Source organism: Ptychodera flava, chromosome 5 (assembly GCF_041260155.1).
Source record: "Ptychodera flava strain L36383 chromosome 5, AS_Pfla_20210202, whole genome shotgun sequence".
Taxonomy (NCBI): domain Eukaryota; kingdom Metazoa; phylum Hemichordata; class Enteropneusta; family Ptychoderidae; genus Ptychodera; species Ptychodera flava.
The window spans coordinates 37,086,559-37,107,263 of record NC_091932.1 but is presented as its reverse complement, the minus strand read 5'-3'; the positions used below and the strand labels follow the sequence as shown (position 1 = coordinate 37,107,263).

The 20,705-nt window shown below is 34.3% G+C and overlaps 3 long non-coding RNA genes across 4 annotated transcripts; 1 reads left to right on the top strand and 2 right to left on the bottom strand.

The window, feature by feature from the left end:
* Positions 1 to 5,920: 5,920 nt before the first annotated feature.
* LOC139133825 (uncharacterized) lies at positions 5,921 to 12,620 on the bottom strand. The gene is made up of 4 exons (XR_011552653.1): positions 12,411 to 12,620; positions 10,745 to 10,815; positions 8,487 to 8,570; positions 5,921 to 7,417 (listed from the first exon to the last, which is right to left on the bottom strand). It is a non-coding gene; the product is annotated as an uncharacterized lncRNA (long non-coding RNA).
* Positions 8,779 to 15,585, top strand: LOC139133826 (uncharacterized). Its single transcript, XR_011552654.1, has 6 exons — positions 8,779 to 8,832; positions 9,278 to 9,358; positions 10,779 to 10,894; positions 12,392 to 12,618; positions 13,828 to 14,158; positions 14,835 to 15,585. It is a non-coding gene; the product is annotated as an uncharacterized lncRNA (long non-coding RNA).
* Positions 14,001 to 18,187, bottom strand: LOC139133824 (uncharacterized). Of its 2 annotated transcripts, XR_011552651.1 has the most exons (5): positions 18,104 to 18,147; positions 17,769 to 17,886; positions 16,666 to 16,738; positions 14,679 to 14,770; positions 14,001 to 14,136 (listed from the first exon to the last, which is right to left on the bottom strand). It is a non-coding gene; the product is annotated as an uncharacterized lncRNA (long non-coding RNA). The 2 variants fall into 2 exon arrangements; XR_011552652.1 differs by lacking the exon at positions 17,769 to 17,886 and having other exon boundaries at positions 18,104 to 18,187.
* Between the last annotated feature and the right edge of the window lie 2,518 nt (positions 18,188 to 20,705).

The window sequence follows — 20,705 nt, the reverse complement described above, 5'->3', positions numbered from 1 at the left end:
AATTGTTTCAATGTATGTATGTATGTATGTATGTATGTATGTATGTATGTATGTATGTATGTATGTATGTATATGTGTGTGTATGTGTGTGTGTGTATGTGTGTGTGCATGTATGTGTGTGTATGTATTTATGTATGTTTGTATGTATGTGTGTATGTATGTATGTATGTGTGTGTATGTGTGTGCATGTATGTGTAGGTAAGTATGTATGTTTGTATATATGTATGTGTATGTATGTGTGTGTGTATGTATGTATGTATGTATGTATGTATGTATGTATGTATGTATGTATGTATGTGTGTATGTTATGTATTTGTGTATGTATGTATGTATGTGTGTGTATGTGTGTGTGTATGTATGTATATGTACCGTATGTATGTATTTAAGTCTGTATGTTTGTATGTAGGTTTGTATATATATATATATCTTTATATATATATGTCTGTATGTATTTATATGTGTGTATGTACCTATGTATTTGTAAAAAAAGTGCATGTGTATTCTTTTGTGTGTATATGATTGTATTTATGTGAAACCTATTAAATTGCATACCTTAGTCCTGATATCACCTCTCCAATCGCTGAATTTCTTGAGTGCATAGCAGACCATTTTTTGTAGATTTGACGAGCTTGTATTTCCCAGTTCAATGGTTAATAGAGACTTCACTTTTTCCTTATGAAAGAAATTATATAAATATGACAATGTCAAATTGGAAATGAATCATATTTTTTAATCATATAGGGTATGCATGTTCATTTTAGTTCCAAGATATGGTATGATAGTTTTTTAAACGACAACTTCTATAACTGCTATAAATTTCATTATCACGATGACAAAAAGTCTTCATGTGATAGCTGGAAAATCATACAGTGGTACTTTCAGCATGGTTTGTGTGTTTTGTAAAGTCCTTGACTTGTTGGCAGATGTGTTGAGAAATATGACATTTGACCTGTGCTCCATGCAGTAAATGATGAAATGTTAATTGCATGCTGCATGAATATCATAAAAAATCAATCTAATAAATAGAAACACTTTGATGATTCCGTTTGTTCGGTGAAACAGTCTGTATTTTATGCTTCTCTTTGTCAATTCATGAAATGAACAGGTGTATTTCTAATGTCCACAGTTTCAGCTGGTGTTTTACTACTTAATGTAATATACTAGAGTGACTATGTTATGTCCATGCCGTTAATATGTGTTTACTATTTCTTATTGGTAGTTACTGTACGTAACCATTGAAGTAAAATAATTAGGTACTCACAACGAACTCCCGGGGAAGGTCATCATAATATAAATAATGATGTCTTGTGAAGTATGACTTCAAGTAGCACAGATATTCATGCTGAAAAAAAATTGTGTGGGTTAGTATTATTTTACATCATTTCTTATCTAGAGTTTACCTTAAAATTATTTTATTGTCATCTATATATCTGTATTTTTTATGTAAAGTTGGAAAACAAAAACAAGTATTATAAATCAAAATATTTTGTCTGAACAATAAAAATTTTAAAATAAGATTATTTTGATAGACTTGTTTTATTTCTTTGTGTGTTTGTTTATTCCTTGATTAGGCAGCACCGTTCAGGAAAATCTCATGAGAGCCAAAAAAGATTATCATTTTGGCTGCCTGGTTAAGGATTTTGAAATGTAAAGCATAATGATAAAAATAATTTACACTATAGAGTTTGAACTTTCCTTACAAAAATCTATTGCCTTGGTTACATTATACCTTGCATTTTGCTCTCTCCACTTTCCATTCCATTTGGCTTCTTTCTTCTAATTTATCAACTCTTCGTTTCAGTAATTTCAGTTCTTTCAAAATTTCCTTTAACATAGTGTTGTTTTCTTTTGTCAACTGACCTATTTTTAAAAAAAAATATGACTGTTTTTTATTTTTACCAAATATAAAAAGGTAATTAAAAGGAGATTAAAAGGAGATACTTAATTCTATCAAATTTTACTTTACAGTCTAAACAATGGATAGTTAAGTAAAATAAACTGTGTGTTTTATATATATATATATATATATATATATATATATGTATGTATATATATATATATATATATGTATGTGTGTGTGTATATAAATAATATAAATTGTGTGTATTTTGTATGTATATATATATATATATATATACATATGTATATATATATATATATATATATATATATATATATATATATATATATATATATATATATATATATATATATATATATATATATATATATATATATTGTTATGTAGGTCATTTCCCCCCACACTCATCTCTGCCCTTAATGACCTCACAACCTTGAATTCAATTAGTCATGTTTGGAATGTTCTGGAAAGTTAATTAGTTGTGTAAGAGAGATAATTTTAGAACAGTAATTAGCATGTCAATAAAAGTTCTAGATTGTTCTTATATGCCCTTATGTAAACACATGTGTATAAAAGGGACGTGCACAGCTTCCAGTCAGACTTTTGGGATCGTGTCTCTTGTGTGTTACTAAACTCCAGCCGTAGTAATTTTCAAGACTTCTCAAGACCTTCACTGCCAACGCTGGATTTACTCTGTGGACTTTGTGCAACTTCAAGCCTGCAAGCCAAAGGACTGTTCATTCATCCGACAGACTGTTACAACTCTGAGACTGGAGCTTTGCCGTCCCAGCTGAGATAAGTAGTCTGTACACTTTTAAAGCTTGTACTCTATCCCTGACTTAGCAATTACATTTATTTTCGTAATAAATTTTGTTTAAACGTTAACTGCTGAGTTCACCCTTTTGTTCGTTTTCTCTGCACGTAACAATATATATATATATATATATATATATATATATATATATATATATATATATATATATATATATATATATATATATATATATGGCAACTCTGTTTATAAAATGGAGTATATGTATTTTCACTATGTAGGTAAATGTTTGTTGGTTACAAACCTATATCAGTATCATCATCACGGTTTATTTCTTCACTGTGGTCTTCAATACTTTCTTGAGAATCCTGATAATAAAAAGAAAATACCAGAAAACAGTCTATTGAAAACAAGAGATAAACATGACCCATGCAGCTGAGGGTGGATATATACATATTCATTAGTTTATCCAACCTCAATCCACGCAAAGTGGTTCAGCTCACTTCGTTCATTGTTTATTTATTTCTTAAATTTCAATCGTATTAGATTGAAATCATGATTAGAATAATGAAATTGATTATTGTATTTACTTTATGTGGTGTATTGGGTATTTCAATACAGATAAACCGATACGCTCAGATCGTGTTTGCGATCGAGGCTCATCAGCACACTGTACATAATTTTGTTAACCTCCATTCACATGTAAATGACTATTCATGAACGGTTCATTCATAAAAAAGATATCAACATTGCAGCAAAACGGAGTTCATGAGCTTGTCTAATCGTGTAATATCTTCTTCATAGGTTATAATCATCAAATGTCAGAAATTTAACGCTTCTTCAAATCTCATAAAGCATGGCTTCACGGTTCCTTTACTCGAGAACCGTGCATACTCACGTAAAATAAATCGTTGTTGCTTTCTGATGTCATCGTCGGATCACGATTCCTCTGAAAGAATTACTGCAACGCCAAATACATAATCAAAACAATGGTGATTAGGTAAAAAGTACAGCGAACTATACAGTTTAACAATCTGTACTACAAGTGTGTTGACGAAATCAATTGATCTAGAGTTTACGAGTCTGAATCTTTGAAGTATATATTGTGCTGAGTTTGTTTACATTGCAGCGCGGAGAGACTTACACACACCTGTCCCGTCCGCGCGCGCGGGCCGAGTGTTTTTCATCAAAGTTGAGATTTTATCAAACCTTATTTTCTGCAGAGTAACAAAAGACGTTATTAAAAGACTAAAGTTCGATATACTGTAATTTATAAACAAAAACTTAATAAAATAACAACATTTTTGAAATATCCTACCTTGTAGAGAATAGCTGCTGTGTACGTGCGTAAGTTTCGTTACCGGTGATTAACTGTGTATGATTACGTCATCATAATTTGTCGTCTGCAGTATTTTCATTCGTCAATATTGGATGATTACGTATTGAAGATATTAATCGCTGGTTGGTTAATACTCAGAGCAGACGAAATGGCGGATACTTGGAGTCAAAATCGCGAACGTGGCTGTCGATGTTGTGGATATGAATCATTCAAAGAGTCTAACTTTAATAGGCATCTTCAAAGTAAGAAACATCGAACGCTCAGTAAGTTGGTGAACCACACAGCGACACCAACGGCCATTCGTCCTGACCCTCTTTTTTTTGATGCTGATAACGATGATGATGATGGCTTGCCTGATGATTATATTTCTCCCACACACGAAGAGACACATATGTATGACCATGACGTGACTGACGAAACCACATCTGAAGGAAATGAAGATGAATTTATGGATAATCCCTTTTTTCCCTTCCCAAACAAGACCTTTTTTTTATTATATACGTTGTGTCATTCTGGACCCAGACCAATGGTAAGCTCAACATTGATATCATATGTGAGCCAATTTTGTGAATATGTACTTTTGATCTATTTTTTTCTCATTATAAACTACGTTTGATATGCCAGATATATTTTCTGTCAACATTACGTTATATCATCAGATCCTGAATCATTGTTCTTAGTGAGCATGTTTGTCTGCGTAATGTTTTTGTTTTTGTTATATTTAACCTTAAAAGAGTTTAAGTGTAGAGGCCTTGCCAATTTATGATCTGAAAAAGTAAATAAGCAGTTGAGTACCCTACAATACCCAGTCTTGTATCATATACTTAAGTGATACCTTGTTGACGTATTCAAAAAATACAATTTTTGTTCACTTCATTTATGATAAAGTTCAACCACTTTAAGACTTCTGACACAAGATAGTTTCCAGGAGTATTCAATTATTGCTTTCGGTTTACAAATAACTAATCGGCAAAGTTCATGTTACTTTTACATTTTTTAGCTAAAAAGTAAGAAAAGCCAATTTGTGAGAAAAACAAACATATACCCAGTGATAATTGTCACTATTTTTATTAATATCTATGTTGTTTACAGTCTCGTGAAACAAGGAAATTTGTCTGGTACATTCTTGAAGAACTGAACGTTCCAGATTTACCTTCGATGGAGTCTGTTGTGAACTTCAACGTACCCGGGTTTAATACAGAACTGGTTGGCCAGGTATATAATCAACTCAAATTACTTTTTCGTTGTGCAAACACTTGTACCATGGTACAAATTATGATATCTTAACACTACATACAACTGATATCCAACTGTGATCTATGAAAAACTAACATGCTGTCTGACAATTTATCATGACAAATCTACAGGTGGCAAATAGGCACTCTGAGGATACTGTACATTTCTTATAGAAGTCTCATGTGTGTAAAAAGTAAGTTCAATTTTTCTGTTATTTCTAGGCAACAACATCTGATGGGATCCCTTTCTCCTTCATCAGACCGACTGTTTTAATGAAATTACTGTTGGGAAACCCCAGAATTGCATCATGTGTCAATAGGTAAGAAATTACATCATTTTCATATTGATATTCAGTTAGAATCGCCTTCGGATGTTTTCTTTTTCAGCATCATCAAGTATTTGACATTGATTTCTGTTGTATTATGCAGATTTCCAGTGTTGACCAACGAGATATATGAACAATGCGATGGTGAGAAATGGGCAGCAGACATCCCGGCGCCATACTGGAAAGGAATGTTTGCAGGGGACTCTGTTTTGTTATTGAGTGGAGAGACTGTTATTATCAAATCCTTCAAAAAGAAGGTATATATATTTCATACTTTTCTTCTTTTGCCTAATTGATATTCTCAACTACTATGTTCAAATGAAGATTAACTCCAAAGATTACAACAAATGGGTAATTTTTTAAAACATTTTGAATTACATACTGGTAAATAATAAATGAAAAATAACATAGCTAACATACAAAATGCTTAAGGATTTTCTTTTTCATAAATAGATTATATATGTACAAATCATATATAAACTACTTCTTTTTGATAGGTTATTCAAAATGAATCAGAAAGGCATACTCAAATGCATGCCATGGTACAGAGTGCATTACCTCCGGATGATGAGCGCCTCCGCCTATTCCTGGATCAGATACATGAAAGGTATTGTTTGGGGCACGTCTCATATTTTCGAAACTTTGTTAAATCCATAATTTGTTTTACAAGATTTCACATCTGTTTATAATTTGTTTCACTTACGTAACGACAAGGTTTAAAATATTGTTTGCTTTTTGTACTCAATGACTGAAAAAATGATGAATGTCATGTAGAAAATATACATACTTATCAGGTATTGAAATCCACATTGGTCTTTGGTCAAATGAGTAACAATTATCATGTTCTACCTATCCAGTTGACAGGACTACTTGTGCAAGAAAAAGACAAGCTTTTGAAAATTCATTTCATTTCCACATCAAACATCATACAACCAAACAATATATTCAGACCCTTAAGTGATGAACTCAAGTCATGCAAAATATTGTTTGTTTTTGTATTGGCTGACTAACTGAGTAAGTGATGAATATCATGTTCAACAACAGTATAAAATATGCAATCTTATCCTGTGTATATATGAAATCCACACAGGTCTATAGTTCCAATTCGGAATAGCTGTAAGCTTGTAGACACGTATGAAATAATTGGTGCAAGTAACCATGAGGACTGTATTGTTACTCATATAATGAACATTGAAAATGATCAGTGTAATCTTGAACAAGCTACAACACAGGTAAGAAAGAAAAAGTAGATACAGAGTGACAAAGTATGCAACAAAATTGTAAAAAGTACAGCTCGAACTTACTCTATACTGATTTATTTAATCATTTGTCATTTGATGATTGCTCCTATATTACATCTTTCTTAAATTTTCTTTGAAACTAAACGGTAGTTGTTACGACATGCTTCAAGGAGTAGAACATGAATTTGAAATAAACACAAATACAGGTGGTGAAAATTATCTTCATTAGTATTAGTTAATAACCCTTTGATTATTTATGTATGACACTACAAGCACACATGCACACATGTTTTCAATGACTCACTTGTTGTCTATATATATTAATTATGTTTACAAAAATGTGACCTATATAAATAATAACGGTTGTGTCAACTTCATAAGAAAACTGCAGCTGAATCACAGATCCAAACCACTGAAATAAATACATGTCACACAAAGTGTTACAGATAATGTCTTTGCAAATTTTAATCGTCTACACTTTATCTGCAAACCTCATTACAGGAAAAAATGGAATTTTCAAAGAACGTCCAAAGACTTCCAGTATACACCTTGCCATTCAACTTGTTTGCCGACGATACTAGTGGCAACAAATCCAAACAATGGAACAGCTATCATGTCCTGTCTATTCAGTTGTCAGGATTACCTGTGCAAGAAAAAGACAAACTGAAGAATATTCATTTCATTTCAACATCAAACATCATACAACCAAATGATCTACTAAGACCCATAATTAATGAACTCAAGTCATGCAATGAAGGTGTGAAACTTCTGGATGCATCTACTGGAGAAGACGTCATCGTCAGGCCACAAGTTAGCATTGGCATTTTGATAGTGTAATGGCGTCGAAAATGTCAAACCATCTGGGGCAACTGCTAACCGCCCGTGCAGAGTGTGTAATGTAAGTATTCATTGCAAACTCTGAGCATAGCTATGAATGATTCAAGAAGTAAAATATGAATATCAATAAATATTGTGAATATAGATGTATATACGAACAATATACAGATTTAGCAGGTTTAATGTAAATGATAAGTCACAATAGCAGCTGACACTGCTCCACTGAAATATTTCACGTGATGGGTGATTATGACTTTGTTATCATCATGATAACTGGAGAAAGAGGCATGGAGATCAGAGCCAAGACCACTGACCATGCAGGCTGCAACACATTCACTCACTCTATCACTCACTATATCTATCCTAGATGTAACACAACCCTCGCCTGCTCCCTTCCCTCATTCAGTGCTATCTAATCCACTGATATACAATAGAATTATCATTATAATTTACTGAAGTTATTATTATATTGATTTTAAATGTATAGATTGACAAGACATCCATGAATCAGATAGGTGAACTGCGGACAAAGGATAACGTAAAGGAGATAATAAAACAAATCAATCTGATGGAGACCGAAACGGAAAGAAAAAAACTGCGAACAGAAACTGGAATAAAAGAAAAGAATAACTGTCTTCTCGATGTTGACACATTTTGTCCATACAGCTTTGTATATTTGCTTTGCCTGTCAAAAAAAATGATTATTAATTGGTTGAACTGTCTTATGACTGACCACAAGTACAAAACAATGACTGCTTGCCATATTAGCATATTGAAATGGATTGAACTAGAAAGTGCTATCAATGTAGAAAATCATGTTATACATTATAAAATGAGATGTCTGTAAGTTACATCTCCTGTGTAATATAACTTACCACAGTTTATTTTTTTTGCGATCTCACTAGTTCGTCCAAATGTTTACTTTCATTCGGCCCAATATTCACCTCAATCTTTCATAACTGAAAAAAAGAAAGACAAATTTACAGGATATTAAACATATCTATTTCATTTTTAGTGACACACCTCAAGACAGACTGCACACAGTCCTACTCAACCCGAACAAAAACCTGTTAACAGAAATAATGAGGATCATTGATGAAAATGATAGACAAATTCTACAATTGTCAATGGATGAATTTGATTGGTCGTCTTTTGAAGGAAATGACTCCAAAGTCAATCAAACAACATAATAGTTTCATTGGGAGACATTGTAAAATCTGGGTAAGTGTAATCATTATCATGAATACAAATAAATAGCATATGCTAATAAATTAAAATAGTTCCCGTTGCAAGTATATGATATACCACTGACCCTGAAACTCACACCCTTATCGTTAAATGATATGTAACATAGCAAGATCTTTTAGAAATTTTGATATGTAAAGGAATGTTAGCAAGCATAAAGTGGATTAGGGGATGTTAAAGAACTAGCTATATTTGGTGCCAATGAACATCATTTCAAATTGTACTTTCTATTTTCTGTTAACATTACTGTGTGACTTTATTTAGCATACTATATGATGAATTTTGATGGTTTGAGATATGTTTTACACTTGTGGAAATGATTTTGGTTCGAAAGTTGCAAACTCTGTCAGCTAGTGTTGAACTTTGTTTTATTTATGTTGTACAAGGATAGTTATAACATGTATACCAAACTTCAACACAGGTACAAGTTGCCCCATTCCATTTGGCGAGATGCAAATCACTACCTATCGGTTACATAAAGGCATACTGTCTATTATCCGAGGTTAGTCTCAATTTTTGTGTACGTCATTTGCACCAATGCACAGCTCATTGATACCTTTCCCTTTTCCTTTACCCGTTTCCCTTTTCCTGCCAAGTCCATATTTCACCATCAGGTCAAGATGATTAAAATTAATGAAACATAGCATATTCCATATAATGTATTTTAACATATTATTGAACATTTGAAGGCTGTTGAAAACATAGATACTGTAAACTTGATTTTTATGGACTAAAGATACAATAACAAACCAAGCCAAGCCAAGCCGGTGAAAATACGTAATGTTTTGGCTCAATATCGCTTTTTACTGACTTGGCTGATGGGGAAGTTATACTATCTGACAGAAAAAAGGTTAAAAAGACAAAGTCGCCCATTTTACATTAAGTTTGATTTATACAAGATACTACTTATATTGTTTGATATGTTGAAAGATACTGAATGAATGGGTGACAATGCATATGTTCAACCTCGGTTTTAGACACATTAAATGAAACCAGTTTTTTCACAATGGTTTCATGTATTGTGTCTAAAACCGGGGTAAATTATATGCATGGTCACCCATTCATTCAGTATCTTTCAACATATTAAACAATATAAGTGGTTTCTTGTATCCAAGAAAAATTCATGAAAAACGGGCGACTTTGTCCCTTTAATACATGCATGTGATGATAATTACAAACTGGCAAGTCATTATGAGTTGTTTTTTAGCATGAAAATTCATCTGTAGTTGTAGCTGATCAATGTCAATTTTACATAGAAGTAACAGATTGATCTCTAAAAGCTACCATCGTCTTAGTTAAAAGATATCTTTGGTTTCCCCATTTATCCACACTGAATCACCAGACGACTTTGTGGATTAGGAAAATGTACAAATTCTTAATAGGGATCCCTGATACCTTGGAAGGGGTGTCAAGGAGGCTATATGTATCTGTGTTAAAGGGATACAGTCATTGCTGCTCTGATGATTTGGTGCATCTAGGTTTCTTTAAACAAGCATTGTTTTAACAAAAAACTTACACAGGTACATTTCCGATAATGGTTTCCCTATAACACGCCATCTCTTAATAGAGACATTGGAAGGTATAAATTGCAAAAAGTATATGACCCGATTTTGATGTCAGGTGTCCAAAAGGTTATGAAATTGAGATCAGGTTATTATGCTGACGAACGTTGTAGTACCGAAACCGAAAATTTCAGTGACTAAATTCCATCGTGTTACGGATCAAAAATTCAATTGGTAGTTATTATGATTTGTTGTTTCAGTGCTGTATGACATGGACCCATTCGTAGTTGGACACATGACCACAATCGGTTGAATAATCAATATGAATTTGAAGATAGAGTAACACCACATGGAAATAAGCAACATTCTATATACATTATACTTACCAATACTGACCAATGTATCATACTCAAATTCCAGATAACACACATGATATACAGACAAGGGCCGTACACATCTGAAGATTTAAGAGCAATGGAATCAAGCATACGTCAGTTTATATCACAGTTGAAAAAACTCGGAAGCACACTTATAAAGTGAGTTTGTTACATGTTCGAACCTTTTTTTATGAGAATCGGAGATTTCCCATTAAAATCATAATCAGTTAAAGCTCCATAAGCTGTATCTTTTTGCTATTTTTTCAGAACTTTTGTTTTGTGCTTTCACTACACTTTCTGCATTGATTCCCTAAACTGTATTTTAAAGCCCCAATAGCTTCTAATTTTATGCATTATTTTCATGATTTTATTTACAAACCAGAGTTGGTTCGTTTAAATGTACTTGCTGAAGGACGTGTATTGAAGTAACTGCTCGCTGATTTGGACCATACCTACTCGTTTTAACAGGTTTAATAATAAATTGGTGCCGCACCCATATAATGGCGCCCCCACGGGAAAATACAAACAACATTATTTTCCTACACATATACATACAAGTATGATGCCACTTGCTTGAATGCATCACACGATGGCTAACATTTTGTTGTTGTAATCTTTATTTTCTCTGTCGTATGACAAGTTTTTGAAAATGGCGGGAAATCTAAAATGACGTTAAAACCTTTGCATTTACATGCCACTCATGACACTCATGGCAGCGTTATACACTTTTCAGTTTCTAGTGGGTCTTATTCAAAGAAATCTCTTGGGAAACTAAGGATATTTTGAGATCGGTTTATTAAACATTTGCAGCTATTTGGGCTTTAGTATTTGGCATATCAAAACAACCTATATAAGTATAATCTCCATTGTTGTTATTGAAAATCGTATTCAAGTCCAGACTAGAATTCACTTGTAAACAATAAACAATGACCACAACACACATACAAGCTGTGTTGATGATAAGAATACTCAAGATTTCAGAATGACAAACTGATTAGAGTCAGACACAGTAGATGATATACATAAGCAGAATATTGAAAAACTTGCCACAAGATACAGCTTATCTCACTTTAAAATTTTATTGACTAATAACGATATTAGCTATTGGATGTCAGCTATGTGGTTTAAAAATGCACTAGTCACAAAAATTTAGATTTGTAAACAACATTAAAATTATACAAGACTTTTTAAACAACTCTTGTACTCCTCATGTATATTGACTGACTTAGACATACTAGGATTAAAACCAGATCTTTCAACTCATCACACTAGGAAAAGTGTATGTATCACCTTGTCTAGCACATGAAACATGAATACTTCAGTGACCCACAACCAGGGTATATTGTTAACAATTTAGCAGCAAATACCACTACACCCTGGTTGCGCACTCCATAGACATGTTCAAACATGCAGAGATGAAGACACTCAACCAAAATATAAATCTCAGTTTCAGTGACACTTGGTTCAGGTTGGGTACAATGTGACAGGCAAGAGTGAGTGTACATATGATGTCTAATAACTTCTACGGGCTTTGACATGTAATAATCTCAATCAATGTTAGAAAAATTTAGACACAATTGGTTGTTCTATGCGGTAACTACAATCTTATACCCTCCCAAACCACAATTTTTTTCTAATCTGCACATTTATAAACAGAAAACAAACAACACACTACCTGCTTCATATTCCTTAGGATATAAGGAAACATGGCCACAGCCAAGGCTTTCAAGCTGAGAAGTTTGAAGAAGAAAATGGCAGAATAAGGATGGTGCAGTCTTTCACAAATAGGCACAATCCTAGTGCCGATACAGTCGTCCATATGGTAAAGCAAGAAGTACTGCGTTTCGAGATGGAGGCAAATGGAGAGACAAAGATGAAGCAATGTAAGTATATCAGTTTGTCAACAAAATAATGCAAACAATTTTCATTCATTCTTTGACCCATACACTCAATCATTCAATATTGCTACTTTTTTTAAAAATATACTATTTCAATTTTAGAAAAATACCGCAATTATACGGTGTCGCTCAAATTTGATCAGAATTGGTACATACCAGTATGGGTACCAAAGATCAACAATAAATGTTGTTTCTATCTGTTCAGTGCAGGAAAATTCTGCGTTGATGTTATGACAATTATTTCTGCACAGTACAACCAGAAAAACAACAAGAAATATTTAAACCAGAAAAACAAGAATGACAAAAGTAATTAAGGTCTGAAACTTTAGGTACCGGAGGTCAACTTTAGCAACATAGAGAGTAGAAAGGCAGCTAGCCCCCTTACTGCCTTAGTTTGACCATAAACGGTCTTCCTCCCCTCTACTGTCTATGGTTTGAGCAGGTCTGTCAATATGTAACATTTCAATGACAATGACAGGAAATGACTCAAGTCAGTGGAGTAAGCCTGTATCAAGCCTGTTTCAGAATTTTGCTTTTTCTTACCTCATTTGCACATTTTGACACTGATGTGTTCATTTGAACAAATTCACATCTCAACCCCTACACCTACCTGTACACCAAATACTGAGACGGTAGCTTTTGCGGTATGGGAGCCTTTGTGTGTGACGGACATACATCCGCACATACCCACAAATATACAGACATTTAGACTCATCATATAAGCTCTTTTTGGTATTTATATATAAAACCAAATATGAGCTAAAAAAAAGTAGAAAAAGGTCATGCATACATACATAAAGATTGCATTGCACTTTCTATCATACGAATCATGTTATGGACATCAAACTAAGAAATTGTGAAAGAAATAAATTTCAGGTCATTGACCCTTTAAGAAAGCACCGCATGTTACCTGTATGACATTGTTTAAAATGATATACTTCATCAAAGATTCGTGAGCTTATCAGAAATCATACATTTTCATTTAGCTTAATATCTGAAATATACAATCAAGTCTAAGGCTTTCACGTCCTGTCTTTTTTTTTAACAAGGGTTTTCTGCGGCAATATGTATCATAATAAGTCAATGAAATAAATTTGAAAATGTGAAATTAAACCACCCTGGAATGTAAAGTTTAGCACCACCTTATATTATAAAAAACCAAATCAACTACAAGTACCCCGTTAATTATTGCAGATGTCAAGGTGGAATTGCAATGAGGACACTTGGTCAGTCTGCTTCAATACAGAACTATATATATGGACGGGAGACACAAGCAATCAAGGCAGCCGGGGTACTCACCAACCCAGTCCGGGATAACAACCGTCACATAGTTAAAAAAAAAATCACAGACTTAACAATAACAAACACTGCCATCACGACCTACCTTCATCGACTGCTTGGTGACAGAGTGATCACAAGTGACACAACACAAGGAGTGTTCATCCCCTACAGGTCAATGACAGCCAGGTCATTGGAAACCGTGGTTGAGGGGTCATCAGTGCTCTATCAAGACGATGAGAATAAAGTGAGTGGCATACAATGTACACGGGAAAAGAATGACAAACAAAAATATTTTCATTACTTCATTTGATCCATACTCCAACAAGGGCCAATGCAAATTACTGTGAACATGAGACAAATTAGGCTATATCCTATCAAGATCAAAGGATGATTTTAATTTCTTTCAGAATTTTGTCTTGGCAAGAAAATTATGTTGCTTTTTACAAGTGTTGTGACAGAATTTATGTTTTTTGTGTTAATCCTTTGAGTGCCATAATCAATTTTTTGTGGCCTTTATAAAATATATCCTTTTTTTTCCCTGATATTCACCAAAATTTTGATAAAAAATGCAGCCAATGAAATTTCATTTCCATTTGGTCAAAAATTATCAAACAAATTACAGAAAATTCATAAAATTGGTAAAATGTTGCACTAAAGTTTTGGTTGGAAAAAAATTACAGCGCTCAAAGGGTTAATACTGTTCTTCATTCTCCATTCATTTTGAGTAGTTAATAAGTATTATAATTGGAATATTAAGAACTTACCTGTTAACGTTGTTGTTTTGTGGCACCTTTGCATGCCATAATATTCATCAGTCAAACATTAATGGGAAAAATGTCTTCTTAATTTTTTTTAACTGTATAAAAGAAGGAAAGGGAAAGTGTAGAATAATACATTTATATATATTACCATTCACACAGATACAGACTGGATTGATAAAGTGTCTCATCAATGTTAAACTACACATGCTACCATCAGTAGATGTGGTTGAGATCCAAGAATATCAAGCAGATCTGATAGCAGGACAAAGACCACTGACAGATGAATTGTTTGGCTGCCCAGTGATACATAAAACAGAACAACATACATTTATTAAGCCCCAAAACATCATTCGATTAGTCAGTGTTATCCATGATTGTGAGGGAGGTAAATGCAACCTTAAACTGGTAAATAAACGATATAAAATTGAAAGAAGTGAGGTCAGAAAAATAACAAGTGTTTTTAAGTGCAACAACCACCACAATACATTCTTTATAAACCGTTTTAGATTTACCCACAATTGAAAATACGTTGATATATAGCAAGATTGGCACAGACAGCAAACAATACCAACAAAGACTAACAGATTTGTGTAAACATTGGTAGATCATCACGTGTTGACACAAGCGATCCATCCAACCTAGCATCCATACATGTACACTTCTATAATTGTCTTTGAGATTAGAGAGAAATTCCATGTGTTTTCTGAAGGTTTTACATTATAACATATGATTTATGTTTAAATAGAAAGTGATGATATAAATATTAAATGTTAGTTAAGTATTAAAAGATTCCATCAAATATGACAAATAAAATGATAAATATTTACCATTACTTAGATATTTTACTTCAAATTGTTCCACATTGGATTTATTTACTCTGTTCGAAATTATAGTCTCAGATAGCAAAAAATGAAACATTGTTTAAAATGATATACTTAATCAAAGATTCGTGAGCTTATCAGAAATCATACATTTTCATTTAGCTTAATATCTGAAATATACAATCAAGTCTAAGGCTTTCACGTCCTGTCTTTTTTTTAACAAGGGTTTTCTGCGAGTTTGTGATGTCATCCGAGATCATAAGCCCGTGTGCAGCTCATCGATGGCAGCCATATTTGCATGGCTCTCAAGCCGTAACGTTAGCCAAGGTGCTCCATAGGGACCATGCATTAGGTAACCGACTTAGCTGAGTAAACATGCCAAGGAGCTTGAGCAGAGTACACTCAAGTTTTATAGGTTACAATTTCGCTCGTGTATTCATTCCCGAAGCAAAACGACCTATTTTTAGGTTCGGCCGGACGTGTTTCACTCACTATCAGGCTGAGAACACGCGAGTGAGTGTTATGGTAATAATTTGACATGGATGAATAAATGTATGTCTGTCGCTATGTTTTCATTTACAAAAAATGTTATCTTCATTGAAATCAGTGAACTTAGAATAAAACTTATGGAACACTGTCTCAGATTTCTTTTCCTTTGAGTTTTTTATACGCAGCTATCTGTTGGCAGGGTAGCGTGCGTCACTCTGCGGGTCATCAAAAGGTTTATCCCACCACGAATAGCAGGGGCCAACTGGGAGCGAAATTGGGTCTATTACGACGACACAACTTGTGTCATGACATTGAACGGTAAAATAAACCAAAGTGAATGTAATTCAATAAAATGACCTATACCTACCTGAACTCTGATTATTGCTCATTCCCTAACTTCTTTTGTGAACAAAATATCTGGTTTGTTTACGTAGTTCGGTTGATTTTCCAAGGAGTACTCGAGATTTTCTCTCTGACCAGCTGCCACGTTATTCACGTTCAAACGCAAGACATCCTTATTAGCATATCAATAGAAGACAAAGTACGCTGCTGGAGTGAAAATCTTGAGTAGTCCTTGGAAAATTAACTGAATTACATAATTAAACCAGAGATTTTCTTCAGAAAAAGAGTTAGGGAATGAGCAGATTGTACATTCTTTAAGAAAATTAAATATATACTACCTGGCTTTATTTCAGTGGCTGTCATATATATGGCTGTCATATACTAGTTGTATCAACCAGTCTCACATCTTTCCTGTAATATAAAAAGAACAAGTAATATTTAATATCGTTATTATTCTCACCAACGGGGATCACAGACATAGTTGCAGCACTGTAGCTATATGTTTTTATCCGAGTATTTGGGACGGCCCATCAGACTTAAAGACCATAAATACTCTGACAAAACCTCAAGGTACAATGCTGTGACTATTAGGCACAACAAGCAAAATCAACCATGGCTGTAGGTGCTTTATACTGAGATTTTGCCTGGGTATTCATTTAGATTGTACGGCAAACCTGAAGCTTATCCCATCCAACAAAAAATACCCATGCAAAACTTCAAGCTACAGTACTGCAGCACCCCTATCTGCACCATTTTACGAGCGGTATAGCCACAAACTGATGATGTCAAATCGCCGTACACAATACACAGTGCCATATTTACAAGCCGTTTGTGTTTTGTGTACAGCGATTTGAAGACATCAATTTATGGCTATACCACTTGTGAAATGGTGCCCCCTATTACAATATATACCTCTGATTAGGAAAAGTTGTATAACTCAGCTAATGCATAAGCTACTGCAAATGTACCAGTTGAATAGTATGCCTGTTTCTAGGGATCGTCCTACTCTTGGTTCAAGTCGGTGAATATCTAAAAAACGAAAGTCATTTATACTTGTTTCTTTTGTGTCTCTCCTATTTCATACAAACCTATTTGGAATTTGGCAGCCTAGGCTAGGTTTTCCTAGCGATTGAACACGTTACCTTTGAGTCTGCCCAGTTGTAATGGGCCGTTCACAGTTTACGTCACTGTTCTCTCATTAATGCAAAAATAAATATTTGTCCGCATTTTTAGATTACGCTTTTGAAAATTACGCATGCAAGAACGACGAAAATACATCTCAGTGGGCGACTGCTAGTGTAACAGTGAATACTAAAAAACATATTCATGACTCAGAGTACAAGCTGCAAAAACAGCCACGCATGCAACATTGATAAAATTTGTCCGCATTTCAAGCTGCGTGTCCGATGTCGCGCGCGTACAGCTATATTTAGTAACAAACCTGTAACCGTGAACAGCGCTATTGCGAGAGAGTTCACCCCATCGCGTTCACCACTCAAACAATCACAAACTCGAACCAAGTCCACATAGGATCGTCATAATGTAGCATTTGTCATTCACTAAATAAAATAATGAAGGAAACACAGTATCGTCAGTAAGCTTACAAGCACGCAGTCACAAACACCATCAGCTAAAATATACGAAAATTGAGTCCATGTGCTGAATCAATGATGTGCATGCACACTTCAACGTGTCGTCTCCTTTAACATGAAGGGATTCATAGAATATCGAACCGCTTACACGCATTACAAATAGACATACATTAGAACTTATTACCTCATCATCCAACCATGGTACGTGGGTCGTCCGCGTCCACCCCCCTCCCCCCCCCCCTCTTCCCTGACCCACGTCCCACCTACTCGGACACTGAAGCGCCAGCAAGCATGCTACAAGCACGTGACTCGCGCTAAACAGTCTGGGTAACAGGTAACGGAGACCTTCAAGTAAGTACACATGCATTTATCTAAAGAGGAAAAATACTATTGATCATTTTTGACAGTTAAATTTAATTTTGTACTCTTTGAATTTCAATATGTATAATGTAATTACTCCGTATGAATAACAAGAGAGGGTATTTGGTCGTACATAGTGACCCCAATACTGACCCTACGAAAACCTGAAACACGGTCCTGGAGGGACCGTGCCTGAAACATACGACCCAACGTTCATAAATTGACAAAAGATTAAAGGGAAATTTTAAAAAATCTAAGTTAAAGATACATTGGTAACTTTAAAAATAACAAGGAAATGTGAAATAGTAGAAAAATTCTTGGCAAGCAAAGACATAATGACAAAAACAAGCGCGTTATGTGGTCCGCAAAAACGCTTATTATCCCTAAGCCAACGGAAATTAACACCGAGTTGTGAAAAACGTCAGATGTTTTGTACGTATAAATATCGCAAGGTCTATCAAAGCTTTGAAACAAAGCTTCATTGAAGCTTAGTGATTGGTAAGCTTACTTAAAGATTTGACCGTAACCTTTCCCCAAGCTTTGCTCCATAACCTTGGCACAAGATTTGTAAGTAAGCTTGGAGTAACCTTATCTATAGATAAGCTTGGCCAAACCTACAGACGAGTACCTTTGCACAAGCTTATAGTACTGCCAAGCTTGGACTAAGGTTCTGCACAATCGCGTGTGTAGTGTTTGCGGTTTTCTATAATTTTGAGTTGGCACGCGCCAAAACGATTAGTCTATTGCGCTAGTATTTCTGGGCACGTTTAGTCTCACTGTTTACCTCCGGTTGGTTAGCAAACGCAGTTTAATTGACAGCCGATTCTTTATATTTAGGGTAAATTGTTGCAATAAGTGTTTCCTACGACGTTCGCACAAGTGAGAGCCCTATACTATGTCAAGTAGGGAAGTATTAAACGTGATATCTTGTAATATTCCCCCCTTGTCTTGGCCTGCTGGGTTTTTAAAAGTGTTTAAAGGTATACAGGCACCATGTTCAAATTAAGCCGTTGCAACCATGGAAAGGGATCTAGCTAGTCATAGAGTTTATGGGGTCACGCCAGGTCACACTAAAATAATGCACCACTACATGGTCATAATTTTACTATAGTTAAACAATTAGAAATAATTTGTCTTCATTATTCTTCCTTGAATGAGACAAAGAATATTGTCAATCCATAAAATAAATAAGTACCAGTGAATCTTGGGTGCTAAGGGGAATTGGGTTCACAAAATTAATTTGACATACTAGTAGAATTAATTTTATCACATAAAATTAATTTGAAGGCATAAACTTTATTCGATGAATGCGAAGTTAGTAATATACTACATAGCACTTATTTGAGATGACTGCATGGAACAAAATTAAAAATGCTTGAAAAATTATTTCTGGTCTATATAAAATTAATTCTAACACACTAAAATTAACGGAAAAAATAATTTTGACCAGAATGGCCCCAATATACATTATCTTCATTATTATACACCTGCATCTGCAATCTTTGCAGTTTTCTTCGTACAGTAAATTTTAGTGTCAGAGGACGCAGAGTCCAATAACTTTGCCGCGGAGTACAAGAACTTTTGGTGTTATAGGACGCTATTTGACCTTTGACCTCAAAACACCATTACGTCAATGCGGAGAAATACTTCTAAACATTGGGTAATTGACAACGTTAGTAGTGGTGAATCAAAAGCCTGTGAATTCGGGTGAAATTATGCTGCCGGCCTACAATTTCTCACACGTACACTGCGCTGCGTGGGTTTGAAATTTCGTTCTGTGCGCTTAGCGGACGCGCTTAACGCGTTCTCAGTTTGCTCGCGATCGCTCAGTGCAGTGCGGGACGGTCATCCTCAAAAAAGCTTTAATTTTGATTTTTTCGAGGTAAAATTGGATTAAAAAAGGTGTATAATAATGAGGTTATTCCCAAAATACCGGGATTATGTCCCAGTACATTTTTAATAGAAATAAGGGAAAAAGGAACATTTTCAATGCCAAAATAGTTACCATGGCAACTTGAAACATTAAAATAAGTCTGGTTTTTGTGTTCCCTGACCCGAATTCCCCCACTAGGTAATTTTCATATCAATCAAAGTAACTTTTCATGGGATATTAGAAAAATGATATTTTCAACCCCTAAAATGGTTACCATGGAAACATGGGGCAGTGAAATCGATATCATATTTGGTCTTTTCGACCCAAAATACCCAAACTGTGACATTTTCACGGAAATTGAACCTATTATTATTCACGTTATTATTTATTCACGTTATTATTTCTATATAATACTTATATTAATTATTACTTGTTAGACCTACTGGTATCAACCTCAGATCATAAACTGCCTATGCTATTTAATCGACCAGCCACGCCTTCGACTTTAGTTGTCAAGAGGACTTCAAATATGACTTCAAAGTCATCTTATCTT